A 13,335-nucleotide genomic window follows, 5' to 3' on the forward strand; every position below is an offset into this window, starting at 1 on the left:
AGCTACAAACAATGAAGCTGAGTATGAAGCCTCATAGCCGGCTTGCAGGCAGCTCGGCATGTTGGGGCCAGTCGGGTAACTCTCCATTCGGATTCGCAGCTGGCTGCTCAGCAACTTTCTGGTACCTTTGAAATCAACAACGCTCAGCTCAAACTCTACGCTGAAGCCTTCAAAAAGCTCAAAGCCAATTTCAGAGAAGTCATTATCCAGAAAATACCCCGAGTGGCAAACCAAGCGGCCGATGAGTTAGCCAAACTCGCAAGTTCAATAACGTCGGTCGCCATCCAGCAGCTAATTGAACGAGTATCTTTGGTGGCGCACGTCGACCGGATGGAGGGCCTCACGTTTCCGAGCGACTGGAGGACACCCATCATGGAGTTTCTTCAATCGGGAGCTACACCGTCCGATCGGGATGAAGCCCAGCTTCTAAGGAGGAGAGCCGGCCGGTTCACACTCATCGGCGATCAACTCTACAAGAAGGCTTTCTCCCGCCCCCTTTTGAAATGCGTAAGATGGGAAGACGCATCGTACATCCTTCAAGAAGTGTACCAAGGATCATGCGGAGGGCATCCGGGTGGACGATCGCTGGCTAAGAAGATCCTGCTGGCCGGATACTTCTGGCCAACCTTACAAGCAGACGCCGCTCGGACCGTGGCGACGTGCCTCTCTTGCCAGAAGTATCACACTTTCTCCCACCGACCGGCAGAGGAAATGAAGGCATCCACAGTATCCTGCCCGTTCGATCAGTGGGGAATGGATATCGTTGGTCCATTTCCTATGGCGACCGGGCAGCGGAAATTTCTACTGGTGGCAGTTAATTATTTTTCTAAGTGGGTGGAGGCCGAGCCGCTAGCCAAGATCACCAATCAGATGGTCAAGAAGTTTATCTGGCAGCACATCATCTGTCGGTTCGGCGTCCCTCGTCGACTTATTTCCGACAACGGGCGGCAATTCACAGGAAAGTTGCTCGAAGATTGGTGCAGAAGCTGTGGCATCGAGCAGCACTTCACGTCCGTAGCATACCCCCAAAGCAATGGTCAAGCCGAAGTAGCCAATCGGGAAATTCTTCGCATTTTGCGCGCTCGGCTCGACCATCTGGGAGGAAGTTGAGTGGATGAGGTGCCAGGTGTCCTGTGGGCCATCCGAACGACCCCAAAGGAAGGAACGGGCGTTACGCCTTTCCATCTGGTGCACGGCGGTGAAGCGGTGATTCCTGTTGAAGTCGGCGTCGAGTCCGCCCGGATACAGAATTATGATGATGACAACGCCGAGCGGAGGAACATGGAGCTGGATTTGGTCGAAGAAGAGCGAGCCAAGGTGCCCGTCCGGCTGATGGCGTACCGGCAACGGATGAAGCAAAACTACAACCGACGCGTAATCCCCAGATCATTCCAGGTCGACGATCTTGTCTGGAAAAAAGTAAAGCCGGTCGGAGATGTCGGCAAGCTAGAAGCTCCTTGGGTGGGCCCCTTCAAAATCATCGAAAAGCTCAGCTCGAGCGCTTATTATTTGGAGGATGAAGACGGGTGGCAACTGGATAGGCCATGGAGCGCGAATCATCTCCAGCCTTATCGAGCTGGGTGAAAGGTGCACTGATGTAACTCATTTTTGTATATATTTTGGGCCGCCTATTTACTTGTAATGCAGGAAGCAAAAATGATTAAAGGGCAAATAGCTTCGCCGAACGACCACTTCAAAGTTAGCCTTAAAAGGCCGTCGAGCTCCAACGTTAAAAATCGAGAGACGAGCCGGCGTCTATAAACCCTCCGAGCGGAAGACCGTCGAGCTCTGATGTTAAAAATCGAGAGACGAGCCGGCGTCTATAAACCCTCCGAGCGGAAGACCGTCGAGCTCCGACATTAAAAATCGAGAGACGAGTCGGCGTCTATAAACCCTCCGAGCGGAAGACCGTTGAGCTCCGACGTTAAAAATCGAGAAACGAGCCGGCGTCTATAAACCCTCCGAGCGGAAGACCGTCGAGCTCCGACGTTAAAAATCGAGAGACGAGCCGGCGTCTATAAACCCTCCGAGCGGAAGACCGTCGAGCTCCGACGTTAAAAATCGAGAGACGAGCCGGCGTCTATAAACCCTCCGAGCGGAAGGTCGTCGAGCTTCGACGATAAAAATCGAGAGACGAGCCTGCGTCTATAAACCCGCCGAGCGGAAGGTCGTCAGGCGCTGACGGTAAAATTCGACGTTGAAAGGCGAGCAACCAGAGTCTATAAATCCTCCGGACGGATAACTTTCTGCAAGGTCCTGCTCGGTTGTAAAGGCCGACCTCTGATCGGGCCTACCGATAAGGCAAGAATAAAGAAAGCGTGGGGCAGTACGACTCCTTTATAAAACGCATTTAGCGCGAGAAAATTAGGACCGGCGCAAAAAGTTAAGGATTGGATGCTGATCGAACAAACAAATAACAAGGAGAGAGAATTCATTTACACCAAACGGTGAATAGACAAAAGAGATAACAACAGTCTTCGCCCCGAATGGCGGGCATACAGAAAATAGTAGAAACTTGAAAGAAATTTTACAAACCCTTCATTCACTATCACCAAAATTAAAGAGAGAATCGAGGATGGAGCCCATCATCACCGCCAGGTCTTCGTGGGGGACAGACAGCTCGGCTGGTATGTGGCCCTTGCTCTTCAGATATTCAACTGCCACTTTTATCGCCTCTTCGAAAGTTAAGGACAGCTTGTCGCTGAACTTTTCGCCAAATTCATCCGAGCGGACGAATGCTTTGCGTGCTTCCGCCAACCGACCGGGCTCCCCAGCTTGATATTCTTTAAGAGTGGCTCCGGAAGCGTCAAGGGTCGTCTGGAGATCTTTTAAAGCCCCTTCCGCTTTAACCTGGTCGGCCGAACGACCCTCCCGTTCGACGGACAACGAGGCGTCCAATTCCTTCACACGCCGCTCTAGCCCCCGGTTCTCCACCTTCATCAGGTCCATGTCGTCGATGGCTTTGCGCTTCCGAGTGGTCGCAATCTTTATCTCCTTATCTCGTAGCTTGACCAAAGCTTCGAGGCAAGCCACCTCACTCGATAGATCGGAGGACTTACCCCGCTCGGCTTCCAGCAGTTTTTTGGCCTTCTCCAGAGCGGCTGTTGACTGTCTACTTTCCCCCAAGGCTTTGAGCTTTTTCAGCTCGTCCTCCAGTTCGGCTAGTCGGTTGCTGATGGCAATCTGCTCCACCCAGTTCTGCGGACGGATATGAACAAGTTAGAAACTCAATCCAAGTAACCAACACGGTAAAAGAACATACCCCGGTCGCCTGTTGTAGATTGCTATCGCCTAGCTGACTGGGAGTCATCATTGCAATTCGGAGCCGAGCATCCTCCCAGGCTTTGGCAAGAGGACCCGTAAGGGTGATCTGCTGCTCGGGGACCACTGGCCGATTAGCAGCCGCCATGTATTCCTCCGACGGAAGGCGTAGGACAGTCTTTATCAACCTCGGGCCGCTCAGATCACCCTGGGGCACAACTGCTTTACCAGACAGTTCACCGCTTGAGGAAGGAAGGTCGCCCAATCGCCTAAGGTGACGCATGGTTCGCGGAGGACTGGTGGGCGGCACCTCAGAGGTAGCCCTTGGAGAGCCGCGCGGCGTGGGAGTACTCTCTATAGAGACCGTCCCGGACAGCATTGGAGCTTCATCGCCCCGCTCAGACTACGGTTCATCAGATGGAGTTGGTTGAGAGGCTGGTTCTGGCCGTCTGCGCTTCCGAGTTGCCAGGGGGGCTTCGTCAGCCGAACGACCCTCTACCCCAACTTGAGTAGAAGGCTCTATATCGCCCGCAGCCTCGCCAAGAGAGGCAGAAGCATCTAAGGCTTCGGGGACACTCTGAGTCTCCTCACCCTCTCCGCTGGCCGGACCAGCTGAGGCCAAGCTCCGCTCGGCGATCTCCCTATTCTTGGCCGCCTCGATCTCAGCGGCTCGTAGTTTCAGCCGCTCGGTAGCCTTTGCGCGCCACATAACTTCGGCTGCAGAAACAAAGAATAAATCAGTTAGAACAAAAGAAAGAGGATGATAGGAGAGCTTACTCATGCTGCAAGGCAGATCGGCGGGAATAGAAGACAAGCCGAATATATACATCACTCCCGGAAGGAGCAGCTTGTCGATGTGGTAGCGCTGGCCGACCAGCCGGTCGGCTGCATGAAGGTAGGCCGGATCGCCCCTAAACTTGCCGAGCTCCGGCTGTGCTGGCATCGCCGTCTGCCATTTGATACGGAAGGCCGGTGGCTCGGGGAAACACATGTAGAAAAAATGCTCTTTCCAGTGTTTGTTGGAGCTCGGCATGTTATCAAAAAGGATGAAACCTATCCTAGATTGGAAAACAAAAGTACCCCACTCGGCTTGCTTAGGGTAGTAGAAGTAGTGGAACACTTTGGGGTCTAATGGGATGTTGTTTAGTTTAAAGAGAATTACCACCCCGCTCAGCAGCCTAATGAAGTTCGGAACTAGTTGGCCGAGCGGGATGCGAAAATAGTTGCACACTTGTAAGAAAAACTTATGTGGAGGAAAGCGTAGCCCGGCTAAAAATTGATCTCGAAAAAAGAGGACAGTGCCGGGCGGCGGTTCATGAGGCCGGTCGGCGGGGGTTGCTAATACTATGTGGTGGTCGGCAGGGATTTCATAGGTCCGAGCGAGGCGCAGCGCGTCCTCCTCGTCAAACCGGCTCTCCATGGTCGTGTACCAAAGACCAGGAGCGTCGGCGGTCGGCTGGGAAGTGCTAGTCATGGTCGAAACACAGTAAAGAATCCGAGACAAAAAGAGGGGTTCGAACAAAAAAGAAAAGGTGGCAGACTGAAGGGGACAGCTAACAGAAAAAAGAAGAGGGAGGGAACGAGGAAAAGGAAGGCTTACGAGCAAAAGGGATGATTGAAAGGGGCTTCGGGGTCGTCGGGGAGCTGAGACACGAGGTCGCCGGAGCAGAAAGAACAGCGGGAAGTCGAAGGTCGACGAAGCAAGAATGCGGCGGAGAGAAGAGGTCGCGAGATTTATAGCGTTAGCCTCGAACGACCTCAGCCATCCGATTCAGGTCGTGAAGAACGAGACGATCATCCAACCGCTCATTTTAAACGGCGGCTGTCCCATCGGAGGTAACGCCACCACCATACGCTGACAAAAGCGAGATCGCCACGTGTCAGCAGGACATGGGTCACATTTAATGAACGCCCCTTACTGCGCGCAGTGCACGTGCTTGGCAGTAAGGGAGAGGATTCGGCATGGATTCCAAGGGAATACAAGGCACGGGCAAGACACTGCCGAACGGGTGAGCATCCCCAAGCCTAGTCGAGCGGACTAGTGTAGCGGTCGTTACTCAGTCAGATCGGCAGTCCAGTCAGTCGGACTTCGCCTCCTTCGACTAGACTTGAAGGGAGGCAAGTGATCCGGCGATAAGAATAGGGAACCCCCGTGCTGGGAAGTCAACGCCAAGTGGAAGTCAAAGGGCCAGGTGGTCCATCGGATAAGGATGGACCGACGGGACTCATGAGAAAGGGCGGACCGATCGGCCGACCAGAGAAGGATGGGCCGACCTCCCGGCCGACCGACCGGTGAATAACCGATGGCAACAGGCGCCCCGGCAGGAGTCGGGGTTCCGGCGCTCGATTGAACAGGAACGAAGGGCCGAGCGGAAGGACGACCTTCAGTCTTCCCGGATGGGCGACCACCTACGTCGGACTAAAGACAAGCGCTCTGGCCGAGCGGCTGGATGGTCGATCCTAGAAGAAGAAGTCAAAGAGTAGGGGATAGTGTGGACGTCATCTCAGTAACCCCTGTTGCTGACAACAGGCATGTTCGAAGACTAAACCATACGCAGTATGGTGCGATCGAATATTCTGCTGTCCCATCAATGAGACGCTCAGACTGTAGCGGCATGGAGTCAAACATGCTCTTCTGACAAGCCCATGCTGCGGTATGGGGTATGACACGTGTATACCTCGGGTTGTGTGCACCAAGCTCTCGTGGCTCTATATAAACACCATCAGACTTCATCGGAGGAGGTATGCAATCTGAAATATTTGGAGTCACCTTCTTGCCATTCGTTTTCTGACTTGAGCGTCGGAGGGTCGTCGCCGGGAACCCCTTCCCGGCCCGACTTCTTTGCAGGATCGCCGAAAGTTCGCACCAGCAGTCGAAGACCCACATCAGCAACCGGAGAACGCCACGTGCCCAGCGCCCGTTGATTCAACTTTCAGACAGGATCAATATCAAATACTTAATTTATTTTAAACTCGACTTAACTCGATTACATTATCAAACAAGTTAAAACATTTAAAAATGTAATTCGACTTACTTGTTTATAGCCTTATTAAGGACCCTTCTACTCATCTACAACCAAATATCTAAATAAAAAAAAATTATTTGTCATCAGATATCTATATCTGATGGTGTTTGTCAGTAGTCTACATCAATTAAAGAAAATATTATTTAAATATTATTATTATATTTAAATTTTTATTATGTGATGTTTTTTATATGTATTTATAATATTTAGCTCTTTATCTCCTATAAATAAAATTTTTGAATTATTTCTTAGTTATGTGTACTTGTGGATTTATCCAGACGGCGGATTAAAAATTTCTATAAAACGTTCATTTTATAAATTAATAACAAATATAAGAGACATCTATTTTCTAAGTGCTCGGAGGTGTTGTCTTGCACGTGCTCTCATGGTTCAATAAAAACGGATAAAATCAACATCCCACGTTTTAATTTAACAAATTTTCAAATGAACTCTCCTTTCGAATTTTACATTTTTACATCATCTATTTTATTATTTTTTAAATTATATATTTATAAACCGTAGTTTTAAAATTTAGAAAATAAATTTTATTCTCTAAATATTATAAAGAAGAAATAAGAAATAGAAAAACTGATATATAATTATTGAAAAATGAATATTTAAATTTAATAAAAATAATTTTTTTTATCTTAAATTATATATTTTGAATAGAAAAATTAATATGGATGCTCTAAGTGTCCTAATTCAATCTTACTAATGCTAAATTTAATGGAAAACTTGAATTAGAGGACTATAAACTGAAGTGGCTATAGATAAGAAAAATCATCCATAGATAAAAAAAACCATGAGTTTATCTTTATAAGTAGAGTATCGGTTTAGTATTGGACAGTTTTGCAAGAACGGTGATGCGGCGATAGAGAGGGCCCACTCGACACGGGTTGATTATCGAGGTGAAGGTCAAAGTCAAGATGGTCAATGTCAAGATGTCAAAAAGCTCGCCTACGGTGGACGTCAACGACCGGTCGGGGCAATCAGTATCCAATCGGCCAAAGGCTACAAAGGCCGGTCGAGCAACAAGTGTCCAAATGGGACAACTGTCCAACTCGAGATATTACAGCAAGACAGCCAGACGCTTAGTGTGGAGCAACAGGATGCTAAGGAGACCAGAGAGCTTGTCAGAGTGAGATGGACAAGCTACTACGTCCAGTCACCACAAGGAAGAGCAATTGAGATCGACAGAGTAGAGGAGTCTTGGCCGAGCGGCTACCTCGCTCGGTCAAACAGTAGGACCATTGTCATCTCTCTGAGGCCGACAGAGCGGAGGAATCCCGGCCGAGTAGCTATCCCGCTCAGCCAAGCAGCGAGACTAATGTCGTATCTCTCGATATTCTTTTGGGAGTTAGTGCTACTGACACGAGGCATGATCAACAGGTAGATCATACGACAGAAACTTCTACTGTCTTGTCAGGTATATGCATGTCCTGTTAAGGTATAGTGTCATGGGTACTTTCCTGACATATCCATTCATAAGATACATTGGAGAACATGTCCATGCCTCGAGGAGTGTGTATGTCACCCATCAGGCCTCTATATAAAGGGGATCAAAGTACCGACGGAGGTACATGTGATTACTATTTGCACTTACATTACTGTTGCTCCGCTTCCTTCTACACTTCCGATGACTGACTTAAGCGTTGGAGGGCCAATGTCAAGACCCCTTCCCTGACTCGACATTGACGCTATTTGTTTTGCAAATCGGGACACGATCTACATCCAATCATCATAGCAATCACATTTTCAATTTTTCATCCTTCTATTTTCGGACAACATCATATGGTAAAATCAATAAGGGTCAACTACCGATGACTTAATGTTGTACTTTCATAATTTATCTTTAAAAATTGGTAGAAAATTTTGATAGGATCCGAATTCAAAATTGAAAAGGAAAAAAAAAAAACAATTTAACCCTATGAAAATACCATTAATAGTTAAAAGCATTTACTACAATGTTGCATAACAACTATATAAATATCTACTAGTTTTGAGATCATGGTGTCATGGTAGAATATCTAAATTGTCACTCAGATATCCATGATTCAAACTCCAATTATAACATATTCGTAGAAATTTTTCTTCCAAAAAGGAGACATAACCAAAGGGTGCTAGGCTTCTGAGCTGGCCGCTACATGCACTTCTCGATTTATCCTAGTAGTCGGTAGAAAACTTCCATTGGACCAGATCAATCACCACAGAAATAACTAATGAGGTTAACTAGAATTATTATTTTTTTAAAAATAAATATCATCTACTACTTCAAAATGACAAAATTGGTAAAATAAATATATTTTAATTAAATAACATTCTAGATTTAGAATATAAGATTTTAGAATTTAAAATTTAAAATTCAACTGCAACTATATAATAACTCTCTAAATAATTATTACTTTATCAGCTTTGTAATAGTTATAATTAGTTTAAAATAATTTTAACAATTTAAAATAATTTTGAAGAAATGTAAATAATTTTAATATAAAAAATCTTAATATAATAATTTTTATATATAATAATTTTAATTAAAATGAAAATCCAATTTTTACCAACTATAATAATAAAATAAGAGATATTTTAACATAAAATATTTGATGGAGTGCTTTTTTTTTTAAATAATCTTTTTGATAATTTGGAATGTTTTTTTTTAAATTCCCCAATAAAATTAGATTAAATTGACCTACTCACCCATTCGTAATCATCCCGTGAGCACTATTAGTTTTTTTTTTTTTTTAAAAAAATTCATTTCTTTTAGTATGCAACATATCTAATCTGTTACTATAAGGGCAATAAAAAATATTTTTTTATCCACTAAATAAAATGGTACTCCTATAATATTGAATTTGACCTATTATTATTTTTTAATATATATATATATATATATATATATATATATATATATATATATATATATATATATATATATATATATATATATATAATTCTATTTTATTATTATTAAAATTTTCTTTGATCTCTTTTTCTCTATTAACATTTATATTTATCATAATTAAATCCGAATTAATACTCATGCAAAAAAGAATACCATGAGTGGGCATGTGCACCACTACTTTATGGTAGTGCTCCCTCATTGATAGATTAATTGTGAATTTGATTTGTCGGCTATGGCATCAATAGCTCAAGTATCGACAGATTAGACTTTCTATTAAGAACGACAATTTCGATGAAGAATCTGAAATCCAACCCAAATACAAAAGCATATAGAAGATTTTTTTTTTTTTTTGTTTTTGACCCAATTAAATACTCAAATATGAGAATTTTTGAATTTAAATATGAAGGCCCAAATACCAATTAAATTAATATATATTTATTGATTTATATATTAAAGAAAGTTTTTTATTTTCCTAAATCCCAAACAAAATTCAGAATCTATTAACACCTCTTCGCCTACCTCTTTATTATTTCTACTATGATATTTAATTTATTAATTTATTTTTAATCTTTTTTTTAAGAATATAGAATCCTATTAAAATTCGATCTATAGTCAAGTTAGACATGCATGCATCAAACCCATTCCCTCACTTTGGCAAAGGCCTTCTTCACCTAATCTTTCACAATTATCAGCAAATAATCAGGCACAGAATCTTTGATCAGTGCTAGCTCCACCCTAGTTATGTTGGTTTCCTTCACACATCTGCAAAAAAATAGTCGAGATTGTCGATTGGAATACCTCTCGAGTCGAAGGACAGATGAGTAATAAGGGAGATGCTTTCTTTGCCTCAGCTATTGAAGATGATGGAGCAATTGAACCAGAGACTTAAACTAATGTATTGCAAACAGAATGGTAACTGCATATATAGTTTGATCGACAATGCTACAACTTGAACCACAGCAAAACAGATTTTGTTGTCCTTTGTTATTTTATAAATGCATGGAGACTCTAATGTGTTATTTTGTTGTCCTACACATATCATGCATAGTTCAGCAGGTAAACTACAAACTAAACATCCTGAAGATCACATAAAACTTCCAACACAGACTGAAACACTCTTAGCGATACTTTAGTCATCTTTGTCGTTACTACTTGACATCTCCAGAAATGAAAGAACAATCAAAGGGCCGAGTTCAGGAGGTAACCTTGGCTTATCGACCGCTACAATTGGGACGATGTGTTCTTCCCCATGCTTATCTAGGGTAGCAATTTTCACGGTCCCTGCCGGTAATATGTTGCTGATTAAGAAACATGCTATCGCAGTGAAATAGATAATGAAAAAAACAAAAGAATAGTTCAACTTCACTGAAGCCATTACTCTGTGTTCCTTTCATCGGGTATAAATGCTCAACAATGCTTTTAACTGGTAGTTTCTTCAGTACTCTCATTGAGATTTGCACAAACCAAAAGCAATTAACTCAGCGATCCTGCCACAAAAATTTCATTGAAAATCTTGATAGTTGGGCAGACAGTTCAATTAATGTATGAAAATTATAAATTGGATTTGCACTGGAACTAATGGAAGCAAGTAAGATGAATGGAATTGCTCGTTTCTTGAGCGTGGACAGATTTGTCAATCTCTTGTACTCATTGAAACAATGAGTATGATGTATTAACTTTTACAAATTAACAACTGCAATCTTCTTCGAAAAGCACAGGCCTTGTGAAAGAATCGCCCAAGGCCATTCAAGAAACTAAAACAGAGATCAGAAACATTTGAAAATTTTTGTAAGAGAACAAATTCATCTCAACCATGTCGATCAAGGATGATGATTACGATTAAGAAAACAAACGCAAATCTTTGAGTAACCAACTCTAAACAATATCACCGATCTATGCTCGTGCAAGAACATTTGGTCCCTTCAGATGCAAAGAGTTATAGGAAGATGATAAGAGAAAACAATTCACCTGATCTGTTTGATTCGCCGACGCAAAAAGCAACCGGACAGAAGAGAGGGCATGAGAAGGAAAGGGAAGTGGTGGTTTTACGAACTGAAAGAGAGGGCGAGGCGAAGGTTCCTGAGACTTCCAGATACAGCCGAAACCAAGAAAACGGGATGTCGAAGTTTAAAAGGCCGGATGCCGGCCCATAAAGGAGCCCAATAAATATAAACGTCGGAACTCCCTCGGCGGGTCGTTCGGATCCCCTGCACCAGCTCGCCGAGGTGGCGGAGCAGACCGGACGCGCTCGGCGTGCCGGTGGAGCTCTCGGCTAGCTTGATCACTCGATCCCGCAGCCGCATCCGGCGAGCGTGCCGAGGAAGGAGGAATTGCTCCTCCTCTGCGCCCTCATATTCTTCTCCCTCGATGCAGTATACTAGTTCCATGCACCTCTCCTTCGCGCTGCATATCAGAATTCTATTATTGTTAATTTATTTGATTTTTGTAGAGCAAAATAAAAATGAATCTAATTGGACTGATAAAAAAATGGTCAAACTAAACTAGGTTAAAAAAATCGAAATTAATTAGGAAAAAAATATACTTTATGTCACAACATATTCGGAAGAATGTGATTTAGATAGCTCATTTTGATTATTTTTTCAATAAGGGTAAAATAAGTACCTATTTTTTTATAATCTAAATATCTGGCATAATTTTTATACACTCATAAAAGAAATAAATATCTGTTGTGGCATATGCAGCAAGGGCAATTAATAGTGCAGAATTGCGGCCAAGGAACATTTATGTGTTCCTTTCCTACCTAATGAACTTTATTGTGAATTTTTACTTAAAAAAAAGAATCCAATATCCAACCCTTCTCGCGTAGAGTACCTCTTAGGAAGGAATTGTTAGTATATAATAAATTATTATTATATATAGATAGATTAATTTTTTATTATTAATATTATCTATTTATATTTTTTTTTTTTTTTTTTGTAAATTTAAGTTTTTTTTTTGGTAATACAATTTACTAGCCTCCTTTTACTGTTACATTTTTCTCTCCTTTACTTTGTGTTGTTTTTTACACTCTATTTATATTCTTTGCTTTATTCATATGGTATCAGAGTCAATCCATCTCCTCATCTCCTATCTTAGTGAATCGTGGAATAATTTTATTTTCAAAATTCTTTGAGGCGGCGATAAAAGAATTGTATTTTCTTGAGTTTTAACTGTTGGATCACCTTGAACTTTGAAAGAAAGTTCCTCATATCCGGGGTTACATTTTGAACGGCGGAGATCAGATTTTGAGTTCATTAAGTCCACTTGATGATCAAAAAACCTGACTATTAATTTTGCCATCTCCATGGAAATTCGGTAGTCAACCACAACAACGATTCCTTAAATCTGGAGCACCCGATATGGCAACAGTAGTTCCTCTTACAGATTCTAGAGTGATTCAATCATCCAATACCATAATCGTTGCTCTTACCAAACCATTTTAGAAATTCCTTGCATCTCAGCTACATATCATGTCTACCTCTTTTCACATAGATTTGTCCTCTAGTGGTAGCTCAGGTATACATTCTTCTATCTGGATCCTTGATTTTGGAGCTTCGCATCATATGTCGCATAATGTCAATTCTTTTATATCTAAAAATTCATCACATTCTGTGTCGGTCATGACCGTTGATGGTTCTCCCATGTCATTAATTGGTATTTTTTATTTGTACGTCTAATTTATCTTTGTCTAATGTATATCATATTTCTAATCTTACTTTGAATCTTATCTCAGTCAATCAATTATATGATTCTGGTTTCTCAGTTTCTTTTACTTCATCTTCTTGTTATGTGCAGGATCCGCGATCCCAGTAGCTAATTGGTATAGGTCGTAGGTGGGAGGACTATATGTATTAGAAGAGCTGAAAGTTCCAGACGTTGCAACTTCTAGTGTTGATTTTTCATCCTTTCGGTTAAGCTCTACTTCTTCTATTTTTTATTTGTGGCATTCTCCTCTTGGGCATATTTCTTCTTCTCATTTGAAATACTAGCTTCTAAAGGACATTTATGAGAAATTACAAATTCATGATATTTCAGATTTTTGTGGCTGCAAATTGACAAAATTCTCTACTTTACCTTTCTATAGAAGTATCTCTATTTCTCTTGCATCATTTGAGTTAGTTCATTATGATGTGCGGGGTCCATCTCCAT

The 13,335-nt window shown here is 42.6% G+C and overlaps 1 long non-coding RNA gene across 1 annotated transcript; it reads right to left on the bottom strand.

Moving 5' to 3' along the window:
• Nucleotides 1-10,082: 10,082 nt before the first annotated feature.
• On the bottom strand, nucleotides 10,083-11,286 carry LOC121994168. The gene is made up of 3 exons (XR_006115619.1): nucleotides 11,155-11,286; nucleotides 10,565-10,673; nucleotides 10,083-10,467 (listed from the first exon to the last, which is right to left on the bottom strand). It is a non-coding gene; the product is annotated as an uncharacterized LOC121994168 (long non-coding RNA).
• Between the last annotated feature and the right edge of the window lie 2,049 nt (nucleotides 11,287-13,335).

Source organism: Zingiber officinale, chromosome 6A (genome assembly GCF_018446385.1).
Source record: "Zingiber officinale cultivar Zhangliang chromosome 6A, Zo_v1.1, whole genome shotgun sequence".
NCBI lineage: Eukaryota > Viridiplantae > Streptophyta > Magnoliopsida > Zingiberales > Zingiberaceae > Zingiber > Zingiber officinale.